Source organism: Ovis canadensis, chromosome 17 (assembly GCF_042477335.2).
Source record: "Ovis canadensis isolate MfBH-ARS-UI-01 breed Bighorn chromosome 17, ARS-UI_OviCan_v2, whole genome shotgun sequence".
NCBI lineage: Eukaryota > Metazoa > Chordata > Mammalia > Artiodactyla > Bovidae > Ovis > Ovis canadensis.
The window spans coordinates 18,099,950-18,117,322 of record NC_091261.1 but is presented as its reverse complement, the minus strand read 5'-3'; the positions used below and the strand labels follow the sequence as shown (position 1 = coordinate 18,117,322).

Sequence of the window (17,373 nt, the reverse complement as noted above, 5' to 3'; positions counted from 1 at the left end):
AGTACTTTCCAAGTTTTACTGGATTTTATGAAAAGGTCATTTATTCATCATGCCTATGGTAATAGCAAGGACAGGTACAAAGTCAGCATGGTGTTTTAGAATTTACAGTTGAGATAGGAAATTATTTAGTACAGCTTTCTAATTTTATAGATGAGAAATCTTTCAGGGCTCATAATAGCTTTTGAGGACATGATGAAATCTGTGATTTTTCTCTTCCAAGTAAAGCCTGACTCAAAATTTTATGTATGATCTGCTTGTTTGCAGTTTAAGAAACTCTTCTTTGGCCTGTTTTACTCTGACCCCTTTAGTTGGGGGAACTGTTTACTTTCAGCCTTAAAATCATTGATTTTCCTTGAGAGCAAAAGTTAAGCTTGATTATGGTCATCCACATTCTTAGAGTGCTGTCTCATAGAAGAGGAATTAATTGGATCTAAACTAAAAATTACTTTATGAAGAAAAATAGTGCCAGAGTCTTTATTTGCTTTTTTAGTAATGCTGTGCAATCTCCTGGATTTAAAAAATTAACCTCTTGCATTTTGCTTAAGTTAGGAAGAGCACCACACTTGAACAGTAAGACTAGCTTTCATGAATATTTGGTGTGTGTGTATTTTTAGAACTTTTAATTGCAGCCTGATGCAGCTGCCAGACTCCCAGCAAAGTGTTGGAAAGCCCGTAGTCATTAGAGGTTTGCCTCCACAGAAGTTTAATTTTCTGGGCCTGAGGATTGTTAGAAATGAAGTAACACATACCCAGAAGGAGCATTCTGCTTTGCCATATGCATTTCGGGGTATAAGACTTGAAATAGTAAAGTTTATTTTAAAGTTTCTTTTTTTGTTTTGTAATGGTTTATGGCAAGCTTCTCTAAATGTGAGCATAAAGACGCTTGATTATATTTTTAAATATTGCTCTTTGTTTGCCCACATGGTAAGTCATTAAATGCCATTTTAAGTGTGAGTTGTGGAAGATATCTAAATATTATATCTATGTATTGGTACTTATTAAAATGACATCAGTTACACTATTGTGTTTCTGAAGAATTAAGTTTATTAAACACCTAGTGTTTAGTATCACTTATATGTTTTTAGTGGTAAAATATGGTTACACATGCTATTGTGAAAATGCAAATTAAAATGACAGTATTTTTAATGAGATGCAAAAGTTGTGTAAATGGAAACTTGTGAAAGCCTAACTATGTAATCCACATTTTAATGTTTTATATGTCTTTTTAGTTAATACCCCTGGAGAAGGAAATGGCAACCCACTCCAATATTCTTGCCTGGAGAATCCCATGGACAGAGGAGCTTGGTAGTCTACAGTCCATGGGGTCACAAAGAGTCGGACACGACTGAGTGACTTCACTTCACTTTCACTTTCACTTAATACAGTCCAGATTTTTACATGCAGATAAAATGTATAACTCTTCTAGAAGGTTTTATAGTGATTTTCACTTCTAGAGCATTCCTGCCTAGGCAGCATTAGTTCATCAAGGTCTTAATCACTTCTTGAGCTTCTAGGAGTTAAGAGAGTTGACATCAGTGTGATTTATGCCCTTAAGCAGCTGATTATATGCACTGGAATCAGAAAATACAATTGAAATTTGATTGAAACATATTCATTTCCTGTGATGAGCTTCCTTGGTGGCTGTAATGGTAAAGAATCTGCCTGCAATGCAGGAAACCTGGGTTTGATCCCTGGGTCACGAAGATCCCCTGGAGAAGGAAATGGCAACCCCCATTCCAATATTCTTGTCTGGAGAATTCCGTGGATAGAGGAGCCTTGCAAGCTACAGTCCATGGTGTCGCAAAGAGTCGAGCGTGGCTGAGCACACACATGCATACAGGGATTCAGTGACTTTCTGATTCAGTGGTCTTGACTGGGGGGTAATTTTGCCCCAGAGTGGGACACGTAGAAATTTCTGCAGACATTTTTGGATATTGTAACTGGAGTGGGTGGAATGGGGGAGAATGTGCTCCTCGCATGTAATGGGTAGAGGCCAGCAATGCTGGTACGTGCCTCCCAGCACACAGGACATCCCTTCACCACGAATAATTATCTGGTTGGAAACATCAGTAGTGCTGAGACTGAGGAACCATGGCCTACTTTAATGGGTGTAAAGTAGGAAAGAAGTGGGGTATTGAGGGAAATGCAGATGGTTTTGGAATGGCCAACATGAGGGATGTAAGTAGATACACATGGTTGAGTGTAGGTTTTGAAACTAAAAGGTTAGTCAAGGGAAGGTTATGCACAAGATACACTGCATTTCCAGAGATGTGGACCTCATCTGTGACAGGTTGTCAGTGAAGAATGGTAACAGGATTGGGCTTGCGTTTTATATACAGTGTTTACTCTGGAGAGTGTAAAACAAGTTCACAAAGATGACCAGTCCTAAAGGATTGAATATCCCCAGAAGCTGTCTCAGATAATACTATTTCAAAGGTGTAATATATTTTATAGTTTCCAAAGTACTTATGGGAGTTAGTTCCTAAACTCTATTCCATATAGGACGCAGACATTCCTAAAGATATTTAAGTAGTTTCAGAGGGTAAAGATTTGGTTTTAGCAGGGATTGAGAAAGAAAGGGTCAGAGTCATGAGATCTCTTTAAGTAAGTGGACAGAAAGCATCATTTGGCTGGAGATTTCCCAAAATCTTCATAGTGATTGGAAGTAAGTAACATTTTATCAATATTAGTGTTCAAAAAAGAGCATTAATTTTTCCTGTACTTTTTATGTTTTCACATTATTTGAGATGTTTGTGGCAGGATGGATATAGGGATTGTTACTCAGAAGTAGTTCTGGAATGTGGGTAAACACTACCTTTCTACCTATGCAAAGAACTGACTCACTGGAAAAGACCATGATGCTGGGAAAGATTGGAGGCAGGAGGAGAAAGGGAGACAGAGGATGAGATGGTTGGATGGCATCACCGACTGAGTGGACATGAGTTGGAGAATAGTGAAGGTCAGGGAAGCCTCGCGTGCTGCAGTCCATGGGGTTGCAAAGAGTCGGACACGACTGAGCAACTGAACAACAAGTGCCTTTCCTCATGTGCTCCTGGCCCTGTGGATGCTTTTTCTCCTCCTTTCACAATGCACACCTGACAAGACCAAGTGATGTATGACCAGGGGGCAAATTTATGTTTGGGAGCCCCTGTTACTGCAGTATGGAAAGTCCTGCAGTCTTCTGCCCTCGGGAACACGTTTGCGAATGACTTAAAAGAGAATCACTGTGACAGCTAGGAAACGTGAATACAGAAGCGCTTCTTGGTATCAAAAGAAAAGGTACTTTCCCTTAAAATTATTAGCATGGCTTAGAAGGTAAATGGTTCAGTCTTCATGAACCAGGTCATGATAGATCTATTAGAATACTTCAAAACCTTTGATAGCTTTAAAAAAGTAAACACTCCTGTGCTTTGGCTAATAAGATGTGTCTTCAGAGATATATTGATGAAAGTTGTTGAACTATTTCTGCTTTATCTTCCTAAAATCAAAGATAATTTTATTTCTTCCTAAAATCAAACTTTTCTTCTTTACTCATGGATGTAGAAATTGCTTTGAAGAGGAGCCTGATCTCCATTAAATGATTTGACTTTTCATGCAGCTGTATATGGAGTTTTCATGCTGATATATTTAGGCTAATTTGATGACATGTGGGGTTGTATTGTTTATGCTGTGCAGTGATTCTTGGTTAACGGCTTCCTCAAATGATGTTTAGAGCAATTTAGGCAACTCTATGGAGAAATGAAAGAGCGCGATTAAGTCCATGGACTTTTCTCCTGGAAGGTTTTTTTTCCTTACACATATATAGGTATCTCGGAGAAGGCGATGGCACCCCACTGCAGTACTCTTGCCTGGAGAATCTCAGGGACGGAGGAGTCTGCTGGGCTGCCCTCTATGGGGTCGCACAGAGTCGGACACGACTGAAGTGACTTAGCAGCAGCAGCAGTTAGCAAACATCCAGTCTGCCTAATGAACCTGTAATACTGAGGCTCAAAAGTACTTAATATGTATTTACTTCGAACTTCTGAATGCTCACCTGCTCAACTCATTCAGATGAAGTGAGGTCTCTGTTCTTGAGGAGCTTATACTCTAAGTGGTGAGGAAATATAAAACACAAGATGTAATTAGACATTGACAAAGGCCTGGTAGATAGGGCTCTTCAGCTGAAGAATAGATGTGTGAACTGGAGGAGTTGGGAAGAGTTCATGAAGAAATAAGGATTCCCTGTTAGCTCAGCTGGTAAAGAATCCTCTGCAATGCAGGAGACCCCAGTATGATTCCTGGGTTGGGAAGATCTGCTGGAGAACGGATAGGCTACCCACTCCAGTATTCTTGGGCTTTCCTGCTGGCTCAGCTGGTAAAGAATCTGCCTGCAGGGCGGGAGACTTGGGTTTAATCCCTTGGGTGGGAAGATCCCCTGGAGAAGGGAAAGGCCACCCACTCCAGTGTTCTGGCCTGGAGAATTCCATGGACTGTATAGTCCATGGGATTGCAAAGAATTGGACATGACTGAAAGAAATAGGATGTAAATTGTATTATGGATGGGGGAGCTGATCTAGAAGGACTGTTCCCACCCCACCAGATACACACATACACAACAGCAGTAAGGGAAAAGAAAGCATAAAAATGAATGGCAATACTAAGGGAAAATAATGCCAGGTCACAGTAGGAAAGGAGTTTGAGGAATTGGAGGGAGGAGTGGACTTACATTCAAAGAAAGAGCAGTGTGGAGAGGGACTATCAGCTTTTGATGAAACAGCAATGTGTTAAAAATCTGCTTTGGAGGGACTTCCCAGGTGGTCCAGCGGTTAAGACATCGCCTTCCATTGCAGAGGGTACAGGTTTGATCCCTGGTCAGGGAGCAAAGATCCCACAAACCTCAAGGCCCAAAAAGAAAAAACAACCATAAAACAGAAGCATATTGTAACAAATTCAATAAAGACTTTTAAAAAATTTATTTAAAAAAATCTCCTTTGGGGTCAGTCTGCCGCTGGACTGATTTTGGAATGGAAGGAAAAGGACTGCACGGCCCACCAGAAGAGCTTTCCCGCAAACAGGGTTTGGTCCAAAGTGGCATGGCAGAAGTGGGACAGAGGAAACGATGGGAAACAGAGAATCTAGGCTGAATGGGTGTGAAAAGAGTATGCTGGTGTCCTTCATACGATCACTGAGCCGCAGAGCCGGCTACAGGCCTGTCACAGAAACGCTTCAAAGTCCTGGCTTCCTAAGGGGCCACCAAAGTTGGAACAAACAGAAATATCAGGGACCCAAAGTATAGCTTCTGCAGTAAATTGATCTTTTTATTAAAGGCACATGGAAGCTCATTATTATGTTTGAGGTAGAAAAAAGCCTAGTACATTTCCATCCAGGAATAAATTAAACCAATTTATCTTTTAAATACCCACTTCATTTTATGTTAGCCGCTTCCCTGGTGGCCCAGACTGTAAAGCATTTGTCTGCAATGCGGAAGACCTGGGTTCTATCCCTGGGTGGGGAAGATCCCCTGGGGAAGGCAGTGGCAACCTACTCAAGTCCTCTTGCCTGGAGAATCCCATGGACAGAGGAGCCTGGTGGGCTGCAGTCCATGGGGTCACAAAGAGTCGGACACGGCTGAGCGACTTCACTTTCACTTTCAATGAGACAGCAATAACATTTTGTTTAATTCCATATCACAAACTGCTCATGTGGGAGTTTTGTGTTTTTTCCCAATAGATGTTCTTTGTGTGAAGAAAACAAACTTGTTTTTTACCTAAGTAAAATGTAAGCCTTCTTTATGTAGCAAATATCCTTATTTTGCTGTTAACCTGAAAATGTGAGAAAGAGCTGCTTTGTGCCTGGAGCGGACTTTTCAGATGTCTAAGAGCCCATGAGACTGTTCTGTGAGAAGACAGCTGAGGTCCGCATATCTGGGTCTCTTAGCCGACCCTGCAACCATCCTCGGTTACCAGAGCGACTGGGTGCTCTAGTCGCTGTTGTTAGAAACCTTTTTACTGGAGGTAGAAACTCTGTAAGAATCCTGGGGAGCCATCCTCAGACCGTGCCACCATTAACTTCGTAGCCATTCATTTGTTTCCTATGCCTGTGACTCTGTTTTGTAGATAGGTTTGTAAATGAATGTGTTGTATCATGCTTTATAGAGCGCATGTAAGCAGTGTCCTGCGATGTTCGTCTTTCGCTGTCTCACTGACTTTACTTGGTGTGAAGATCTCTAGATCCATCCGTTTTACTGCAGGTGACATTATTTCATGCTTTCTTTAAACATTCACTTTTAATTGATTGCTTTGCAATGTTGGCTTGGTGTCTGTCATACATCCACACGAATCCGCCATCCATTATGTCTCTGTGTGTATATCACATCTTCTTTATACATTCATCTATTAACGACAGTTTAGGTTGCTTTTATGTCTTGGCTGTTGTGAACAGCGCTGCCATGGACATTGAGGTGTGTGTGTCTTTTTGAATTACAGTTTTCAGCTTTTCCAGATATATCCCCAGGAGGGGGATTGCTAGATCTTATGGTGACTGTATTTTTATTTTTAGTTTGGTAAGGAGCCTCCATACCGTCTTCCACACTGGCTTTGCCAGTTTGCATTTCCACAAGCAGTGTATGAGGGTTCCTTTTTCTCCACACCCTCTGCACCATTTATTTGTAGACTTTTTAATGATGCCCATTCTGACTGGTGTAAGGTGTTACCTCCTTGTAGTTTTGATTCACATTTCTCTAACAATAGTGAGAATGAACATATTTTCATATGCCTGTTGACTGTCTGCATTTCTTCCTTGAAGAAATGTCTGTTTAAGTCTTCTGTCCATTTTTTGATTTTTTTTCATATTAAACTGTATGAGTTGTTAACATATTTTGCAAATTAAGCCCTTATTGTTTGCATCATCTGCAAATATTTTCTCCCATTCCATAGCCTGACTATTAATTTTGTTTATGATTTCCTTTGCTGCTCAAAAGCCTTTAAGTTTTATTAGGTCTCATTTGCTTACTTTTGTTTTTATTTCCATTACTCTAAGAGATGGTTTCAAAAAAGTACTGCTGTGATTCATGTCAAAAAGTATTCTGTGTTTTCCTCTAAGAGTTTTATAGTATTTGGTCTTAAATTTAGGCTTTTAATCCAATTTTAAGCTCTTTTTTATATGTGGTATTAGAGAATCCTAATTGCATTCTTTTACATGAAGTGAAGTCGCTCAGTCGTGTCCGACTCTTTGCGACCCCATGGACTGTAGCCTATCAAGCTCCTCCATCCGTGGGATTTTCCAGGCAAGGGTGCTGGAGTGGATTGCCATTTCCTTCTCCAGGGGAACTCCCTGACCCAGGAATCGAACCCAGGTCTCCCACTTTGCAGGCAGATGCTTTACCATCTGAGGCACCAGGGAAGCCCTCTTTTACACGAAGCCATCCAGTTTTCACAGCACCCCTTACTGACGAGATTGTCTTTTCTCAGCTGTGTATTGTTGCCTGCTTTGTCGTAGATTAATTGACCGTAAATGCATGGGTTTATTTCTGGGCTTTCTGTGCTGTTCCATTGATGCATGTATCTGTTTTTGTGCTGGTACCATACTGTTTTGATTACTGTTGCTTTGTAGTACAGTGTGAAGTCAGAGAGCCTGATTCCTCCAGCTAAGCATAGTTTTGGCTATGCGTGGTCTTTTGTGTTTCCATGCAAATGAAAATTCTTCTTGTTCTAATTCTGTGAAAAATGCTGTTGGTAGCTTGATAGGGATTGCATTGAAACTGTAGATAGGTTGGGTAGTATGGTCATACTAAAGATACTGATTTTTTCCAATTCAATAACACAGTTAATTTCTTTCATCAGCATCCTATCATTCTCAGAGTACTGGTCTTTTGCCTCCTTAGGTAGGTTTGTCCTAAATATTTTTTCTTTTTGATACAGTGTTAAATGGGATTGTTTCCTTAATTTCTCTTTCTGGTACTTAACTGTTAGTATATGAGAAATGCAGCAGATTCTGTATGTTAATTTTGTATCCAGCAATGTTATATAATTAATTGATGAGCTCTAGTAATGTTCTGGAAGTCACTTTAGGATTTTCTATGTATAACATCATGTCTTCTGGAAACAGCGACAGTTTCACTTCTTACTTTACAATTTAGATTCCTTTTATTTCTCTTTCTGATTTCTGTGACTTGGACTTCAAAATTATGTTGAATAAAAGTGGTGAGAGTGGGCATCCTTTTCTTGTTCCTGATCTTCAAAGAAATGCTTTCAGCTTTTTACTATTGAGTTTGTTAGCTATGGGTTTGTCATATATGGCCTTGACTGTGTATTCAGTTCAGTACAGTTGCTCAGTTATGTCCAACTCTTTGCGACCGCATGAACCGCAGCACGCCAGGCCTCCCTGTCCGTCACCCACTCCCCAGAGTCCACCCAAACCCATGTCCATCGAGTCGGTGATGCCATCCAGCCATCTCATCCTCTGTTGTCCCCTTCTGCTCCCGCCCCCAATCCCTCCCAGCATCAGAGTCTTTTCCAATGAGTCAACTCTTCACATGAGGTGGCCAAACTACTGGAGTTTCAGCTTCAACATCAGTCCTTCCAATGAACACCCAGGATTGATCTCCTTTAGGATGGACTGGTTGGATCTCCTTGCAGTCCAAGGGACTCAAGAGTCTTCTCCAACACCACAGATCAAAAGCATCAATTCTTCGGCACTCAGCTTTCTTTAGAGTCCAACTCTCACATCCATACATGACCACTGGAAAAACTATAGCCTTGACTAGATGGACCTTTGTTGGCAAAGTAATATCTCTGCTTTTTAATATGCTGTCTAGGCTGGTCATAACTTTTCTTCCAAGGAGTAAGGGTCTTTTAATTTCATGGCTGCAGTCACCATCTGCAGTGATTTTGGAGCTCAGAAAAATAAAGTCAGCCACTGTTTCCCCTTCTGTTTGCCATGAAGTGATGGGCCCATTTGCCATGATCTTTGTTTTCTGAATGTTGAGCTTTAAGCCAACTTTTTCACTCTCCTCTTTCACTTTCATCAAGAGGCTCTTTAGTTCCTCTTCACTTTCTGCCATAAGGGTGGTGTCATCTACGTATCTGAGGTTATTGATATTTCTCCTGGCAGCCTTGATTCCAGCTTGTGCTTCCTCCAGCCCAGCGTTTCTCATGATGTACTCTTCATAGAAGTTAAATAAGCAGGGTGACAATATACAGCCTTGACGTACTCCTTTTCCTATTTGGAACCCAGTCTGTTGTTCCGTGTCCAGTTCTAACTGCTGTTTCCTGACCTGCATACAGGTTTCTCAAGAGGCAGGTCAGGTGGCCTGGTATTCCCATCTCTTTCAGAATTTTCAAGAGATTGCTGTGATAAACACTGTCAAAGGCTTTGACATAGTCAATAAAGCAGAAATAGATGTTTTCCTGGAACTCTCTTGCTTTTTTGATGATCCAGCGGATGATGACAATTTGATCTCTGGTTCCTCTGCCTTTTCTAAAACCAGCTTGAACATCAGGAAGTTCACAGTTCACGTGCTGCTGAAGCCTGGCTTGGAGAATTTTGAGCATTACTTTACTAGCGTGTGAGATGAATGCAATTATGTGGTAGTTTGAGCATTCTTTGGCATTGCCTTTCTTTGGGATTGGAATGAAAACTGACCTTTTCCAGTCCTATGGCCACTGCTGAGTTTTCCAAATTTGCTGACATATTGAGTGCAGCACTTTCACAGCATCATCTTTCAGGATTTGAAATAGCTCAACTGGAATTCCATCACCTCCACTAGCTTTGTTCGTAGTGATGCTTCCTAAGGCCCACTTGACTTCACATTCCAGGATGTCTGGCTCTAGGTGAGTGATCACACCATCGTGATTATCTGGGTCGTGAAGATCTTCTGTGTATTCTTGCCACCTCTTCTTAATATCTTCTGCTTCTGTTAGGTCCATACCATTTCTGTCCTTTATCGAGTCCATCTTTGCATGAAATGTTCCTTGGTATCTCTAATTTTCTTGAAGAGATCTCTAGTCTTTCCCGTTCTGTTGTTTTCCTCTATTTCTTTGCATTGATCACTAAGGAAGGCTTTCTTATCTCTTCTTGCTATTCTTTGGAACTCTGCATTCAATTGAGTATGTCTTTCTTTTTCTCCTTTGCTTTTCGCTTCCCGTCTTTTTACAGGTATTTGTAAGGGCGCCTCAGACAGCCATTTTGCTTTTTTGCATTTCTTTTCTTGGGGATGGTCTTGATTCCTGTCTCCTGTACAATGTCACAAACCTCCGTCCATAGTTCATCAGGCACTCTATCTATCAGATCTAGTCCCTTAAATCTATTTTTCGCTTCCACTGTATAGTCATAAGGGATTTGCTTTAGGTCATACCTGAATGGTCTAGTGGTTCTCTCCACTTTCTTCAATTTCAGTCTGAATTTGGCAATAAGGAGTTCATGACCCGAGCATGTATGCCCATTTTCTGTTGAGGTTTTAGTTTTTATCATAAATTGATATTGAATTTTATCAAAAGCTTTTCCTGCAGCTATTGAGATAGTCTACCGAGATTACTCTTTAATTTTTTAATGTGTGTCAGATTGATTTGTGGATATTCAGAAATCCTTTCATTCCTGAGATAAATTTCACTTGATCATTGTGTGTAATCCTTTTAATATATTATTGGAGTTTAGTAGCTAGTATTTTGTTGAGTAGTTTTGCAAATGTTTTCATCTGTGATATTGGCCTATAATTTAATTTTCTTTTCTTGTGATATATTTGTCTTGTTTTGATATCAGGGTGATGATGGCCTCAGAATGAGGTTGGAAATGTTCCTTTGTCTGCAATTTTGGAATAGTTTCAGAAGAATAGGTGTTAATTCTTCTCTAAATGTTTGGTAGAATTCACCTGTGAAGCCATCTGGTCCTTGACTTGCTTGGTGGGAGTTTCTCAATTAATGAATCAGTTTCAGTACTGGTAACTGGTCTGTTCATATTTTCCATTTCTTCCTGGTTCAGTCTTGGGAGATTATAGCTTTCTAAGAATTTATTCATTTCTTCTAGATTGTCCATTTTGTTGACATATCAATTCAGTTCAGTTCAGTTGCTCAGTCATGTTTGACTCTTTGCGACCCCATCAACTGCAGCATTCCAGGCTTCCCTGTCCATCACCAACTCCCAGAGCTTGCTCAAACTCAGTGTCCATCGAGTCTGTAATGCTAACCAACTAGCTCATCCTCTGTTGTCCCCTTCTCCTCCTGCTTTCAATCTTTCCCAGCATCAGGGTCTTTTCCAGTGAGTCAGTTCTTTGTATCAGGTGGCCAAAGTATTGGAGTTTCAGCTTCAACATCAGTCCTTCCAATGAATATTCAGGACTAATTTCCTTTATGATTGACTGGTTTGCTCTCCTTGTTGTCCAAGGGACTCTCAAGAGTCTTCTCCAACACCACAATTCAAAAGCATCAGTTCTTCAGCACTAAACTTTTTTTATAGTCCAACTCTCACATCTATACATGACTACTGGAAAAACCATAGCTTTGACTAGACAGACCTTTGTCGGCAAAGAAATGTCTCTGCTTTTTAATATGCTGTCTAGGTTGGTCATAACTTTTCTTCCAAGTAGCAAGTGCCTTTTAATTTCATGACTGCAGTCACCATCTGCAGTGATTTTGGAGCCCAGAAAATAAAGTCTGTCACAGTTCCCACTGTTTCCCCATCTATTTGCCATGCAGTGATGGAACTGAATGCCACGGTCTTAGTTTTTTGACTGTTGAAATTTAAGCCAACTTTTTCACTCTCCTGTTTCACTTTCATCAAGAGGCTCTTTAGTTCACATTTAGTTGCTTGGAGTAGTCTCTTACTATCCTTTGTATTTCTGCGGTGTCTGTTGTAACGTCTTCTTTTTCATTTTTGATTTTGTTGGTTTGGACCCTCTCCTCTTTTTCTTAATGAATGTGGCTAACGGCTTATCAGTTTTATCTTTCCAGAGAACCAGATTTTAGTTTCCTTGATCTTTTCCATTGTTTATAGTCTGTATTTCATTTGTTTCTGCTCTTTTTTTCTTTCCTTCTAATAACTTTGGGCTTCCCAGGTGGCACTAGTGGTAAATAACTCACCTGCCAATGCAGGAGACATAGGAGGTGTGGGTTCAGTCCCTGGGTTGGGAGGATCCCCCGGAGGAGGGCATGGCAGACCACTCCAGTATTCTTGCCTGGAGAATCCCATAGACAGAGGAGCCTGGTGGGCTACAGTCCTCAGGGCTGCAAAGAGTTGCTTGTGACTGAAGCCACTTAGCACACTAACTTTGGGTTTTGTTTATTCTTTCTCTAATTGCTTTAGGCATAAGATTAGGTTGCTTATGTGAGAATTTTCTTGTTTCCTGACGTTAGGTTGTATCGCCAGAAACTTGTCTCTTACAAATGCGTTTACTGTATCCCATATGTTTCAGATCTGCATATTTTCATTTTTCTCTAGGTATTTCTTTAATTTCCTCTTTGAGTTCTTTAGTGATTCATTGGTTGTTTAGTAGCATATTATTTATAGTCTCCATGTGTTTCTGTTTTGTGCAGTTTTTTTCTTGTAGTTGATTTCTATCCTCATAGTGTTATGGTTGGAAAAGATGCTTGATACAATTTCAGTTTTCTTAAATTTACCAAGCTTTGTTTAGTGGCCTAGCATGTGGTCTGTCTTGGAGAATGTTCCGTATTCACTTGAAAAGAATATGTATTCTGCTGCTTTCAGATGGAATGCTCTATAAACATCAATCAAGACCGTCTGGTCTAATGTGTCACTTCAGAACTGTGTTTCCTTATTGATTTTCTGTCGGGATAATCTGTCCATTGTTGTAAAGTGGGGTGTTGAATTCCTCTGCTATTTTGTTAATGTGATTTCTCCTTTTATGTCCATTAACGTTTACCTTAAATATTGAGGTTCTCCTGTGTTGGGTGCATATATATTTACAGTTGTTACATCTTTTTCTTGGATCGATTCTTTTTTCATTATGGTGTGTCCTTTGTCTCTTGTAACAGTCTTCATTTTAAAGCTGATTTTGTCTTATGTAAGTTTCACTGCTCTGCCTTCCTTTGATTTATATTTGCATGGAATAGCTTTTTCCATCCCCTCCCTTTCAGTTTGCATGTTTCTCTAGATCTGATGGTAGTCTCTTGTAGGCAACATACATATGGGTTCTGTTTTTGTATCCAATAGCCAGTCTATATCTTTTGATTGGAGCAATTAATCTGTTTACATTTAAGGTAATATCAATATGTATGTTCCTATTGCCATTCTGTTAGTTATTTTGGATTTGCTTTTGTAGGTCTTTTTCCGCCTTCTTTTGTTTTCTTGTGATTTGGTGACTATCTCTACTGTTATGTTTAGATTTCTTTTCCTTGTGTCTATATCTATTATAGATTTTTAGTTTGCAGTTACCATGAAGCTTTTGTATAGCAGTTGGTTTATGTATGTGCTTGTTTTAAATTGCTTATCTCTTAATTTCAAATGTATTTTAGATACCTTGCATTAGTACTCTCCTTCCCTCATGATTACTGGTTTTGATATTATATTGTACATCTAATTGTGTATCCTTTAACTGCTTATTATGGATACAGATGAATTTACTACTTTTGTCTTTTAACCACCCTACAAGCTTTGTGTGTGGAGATTTCTTACCTTTATTGTATGTTTGCTTTGCCAGTGAGCTTTTCCATTTCATAATTTTATTGTTTCTAATTGTGGCCTTTTCTGCCTAGAGAAATTCCACTAGCATTTGTTGTAAAGTTGGTTTGATGGTGCTGAGTTCCTTTAGCTTTTGCTTGCCTGTGAAGCTTTTGATTTCTTCATCGAATAGAGTGAGAGCCTTGTTGGATACAATATTCTTGATTGTAGTTTCTTTTTCTCTTTCATCACTCTAAGTATATTATGCCATCCACTTCTGGCCTGCAGAGTTGCTGCTGAAAGCCTTATGGGACTTTTGTTGCATGTTATTTGTTGCTTTTCCCTTGTTGCTTTTAATATTTTCTTTTTATCTTTAATTTTTTATCATTTTGCCTAGTGTTTCTTGGTGTGCCCCTCTGTGGGTGATCTGTTATGGGACTCTATGCTTCCTGGACTTCGGTGACAGTTTCCTTTCCCAGGTTAGGGAAGTTTTCAGCTATTCTCTTTAAGCATTTTCTCAGCCCCGCCGCCCCCCTTCTCCTTCTGGGGTTCCTATAATCCCTTAGCATGCTTGATATTGTTCCAGAGGTCTCTTAGACTGTCCTCATTTCTTCTCGTTCTTTTCTCTGTTCAGCAGCAGTGATCTCTGCACTGCTGTACCTTCCAGCTCACCGAGGTGATGTTCTGCCCGGTTTAGTCTACTGCTGATCCCTCCTAGTGTATTTTTCATTTCAGTTATTGTGTTCTTCAATTCTCTCTGGTCGTCCTTTATATTTTCTGATTCTTGGTTGAAAACTTCTGATTTCTTGCTCTGTGCTTTCATTCTCCTGAATTCTTTGATCATCTTTACGATCACCACTCTGAACTTTTTCTCAGATAGATTTTCCATCTCCATGTCACTTAAAACCCCGTCTTCTGGGATTTTATTTTGTTTCTTCAGCTGAAACATATTTCCCCGTTTCCTCATTGTGTGTAATTTGCTGTTTGCACTTTTGTGTATGCGGTAGGTTAGCTGTGTTTCTCAACCTTGGAGAAGTGGACTCTGTAGAAGATGCCTTATACGTCCCAACAGGGCACTTCCCTACTGTCACCCAAGGCCTAGAGGCCAGCTCACCCCAGGGTGGTCTCTGGCCTGCATTTGTGAAATTGGTCTGCAGGCTGTGGAACTGGACTTTCTTGCTTCTGGTGTCTGCCCCTGGTGGATGAGGCTGGTGTGGAGGTTTGGGCAGGCTTTGTAATTTGAGGGACCAGTGCCTGCCCACTGGTGGGTGAGACTGGGTCTTGGTCCCCTGGTGGGCAGGGGCGTGTCTAGAGGCTCAGGGAATCTTTAGGCAGCTTATCTGCTGATGGGTGTCCCTGCCTAGTTTGTTGGTTGGCCTGAGGTGTCCCAGCAGGGGAGCCTACAGGCTATTGGGTGGGATCAGGTCTTGGTGCCAAGATGTCAGCCTCTAGGAAAGCTCACAGATGATTGTTTCCTGATGCTTATCACCAGTGTGCAAATCCCCAGGGAGAGCCAGAGTCTACTCCTCCCTCCCCACAGCCTCCCCAGGAGAGCTCCAAGACTAGCAGACTCCTATCAAATTACTCCTTTGCCTTTGGTCCCTGTGCCTGTGAGATTTTGCATGGGCCCTTTAGGAGTGGCTCAGAGGTTAAAGCTTCTGCCTCCAATACGGGAGACCCGGGTTCGATTCCTGGGTCGGGAAGATCCCCTGGAGAAGGAAATGGCAATCCACTCCAGTATTCTTGCAAAGAGTCGGACACGACTGAGCGACTTCACCTTACCGTACCTTTAGGAGTGAGGTCTCTCTGTTTCTCAATCCTGCGGCGCTCCTGTCATCAAGCCCCACTGACCTTCAAAACCAAATGCCCTGAGGGCTCCTCATCCTACTGCTGGGCCACTGGGCTGCGGGGCCTGATGTGGTGCTCAGAACTCTCATTCCTGTGGGAGAATCTCGGTGATATAATTATTCTCCAGTGTGTGGGTCGCCCACCCAGGGAGTATGGGATTTGATTATATCGTGTATCCATCCCTCCTGGATTTCCCTTGTGGCTCAAACACTGAAGCATCTGCCTGCAACACAGGAGACCTGGGTTCAGTCCCTGGGTGGGAAGATCCTCTGGAGAAGGGAATAGCAACCCACTCCAATATTCTTGGGGCTTCCCTGGTGGCTCAGAGGTTAAAGCATCTGCCTGGAATGCAGGAGACCCGGGTTCGATCCCTGGGTCGGGAAGATCCCCTGGAGAAGGAAATGGCAACCCACTCCAGTACTCTTGCCTGGAGAATCCCATGGAGGGAGGAGTCTGGTAGGCTACAGTCCATGGGGTCACAAAGAGTCAGACACGACTGAGTGACTTCACTTTCACTTTCTTTCCAATATTCTTGCCTGGAAAACCCTGTGGACAGAGGAACCTGGTGGGTGGAGTTGCAAAGAGTCAGACATAACTGACTGACTAACACTTTTATCTCTCCTACCCATCTTGTTGTGGTTCCTTCTTTGTTAGTTGTAGATCTTTGCTGGTAGGCTCCAGTCTTGTTCAACAATGATTGTTCTGTGGTTAGCTGTGATTTTGGTGTGCTCTTGAGAGGAGGTGAGCTTATTGTTGTTCAGTCACCTAGTCGTGTCCAACTCTTTGTGACCTCATGGACTGCAGCACGCCAGGCTTCCCTGTCCATCTTCTCCTGAAATTTGCCCAAGTTCATGTCCATTGCATGGATGATGCCATCCAGCCATCTCATCCTCTGATGCCCTCTTCTCCTCCTGCCCTCAGTCTTTCCCAGCATCAGGGACTTTTCCAGTGAGTTGGCTGTTTGCATCAGATGACTGAAATACTGGAGCTTCAGCTTCAGCATCAGTCCTTCTATGAGTATTCAGGGTTGATTTCCCTTAAGATTGACTCATTTGATCTCCTTGCTGGCCAAGGGACTTTCAGGAGTCTTTTCTAGCACCACAGTTTGAAGGCATCAATTCTTTGGCATTCTGCCTTCTTTATGGTCCAGCTCTCAAAATTGTTCATGACCACTGGAAAGACCATAGCCTTCACTATACAGACCTTTGTTGGGATGGTAATGTCTCTGCTTTTCAACACACTGTGTAGGTTTGTAATAGCTTTCCTGCCGAGAAGCAGTCATCTGATTTCATGGCAGAAGTCACCATCCACAGTGATTTTAGAGCCGAAGAAGAGGACTTCCATCTTCCATCTTTGCCCCTTCCATTTGCCATGAAGTAATGAGGCTGGATGCCATAATTAGTTTTAAGCCAGCTCTTTCACCCTCATCGAGAAGCTCTTTAGTTCCTTTTCATTTTCTGCCATTAGATTGGTATCATCTTCACATCTGAGGTTGATGATATTTCTCTCACCTGTCTTGTTTCTAGCTTGTAACTCATCCAGCCTGGAATTTCTCATGATGTGCTCAGCATATAAGTTAAACAAACACGGTGAAAGCAGACAGCCAAGGTGAGCTTCAGTTTAGTTCAGTTGCTCAGTCGTGTCCGACTCTTTGCGACCCCATGAATTGCAGCACGCCAGGCCTCCCTGTCCATCACCATCTCCTGGAGTTCACTCAGACTCACATCCATCAAGTCAGTGATGCCATCCAGCCATCTCATCCCCTGTCATCCCCTTCTCCTCCTGCCCCTTAATCCCTCCCAGCATCAGAGTCTTTTCCAATAAGTCAACTCTTCGCATGAGGTGGCCAAAGTACTGAAGTTTCAGCTTGAGCATCATTCCTTCCAAAGAAATCCCAGGGCTGATCTCCTTCAAAATGGACTGGTTGGATCTCCT

General features: G+C 41.6%; 1 protein-coding gene and 1 non-coding gene across 12 annotated transcripts in view; both read left to right on the top strand.

Moving 5' to 3' along the window:
* DCLK2 (doublecortin like kinase 2) overlaps positions 1-17,373 on the top strand; it is a 190,274-nt gene that overhangs the window by 38,841 nt on the left and 134,060 nt on the right. The gene's annotated exons all lie outside the window — the stretch shown is intronic.
* TRNAS-GGA (transfer RNA serine (anticodon GGA)) lies at positions 15,750-15,821 on the top strand. Its single transcript has one exon. It is a non-coding gene; the product is annotated as a tRNA-Ser (tRNA).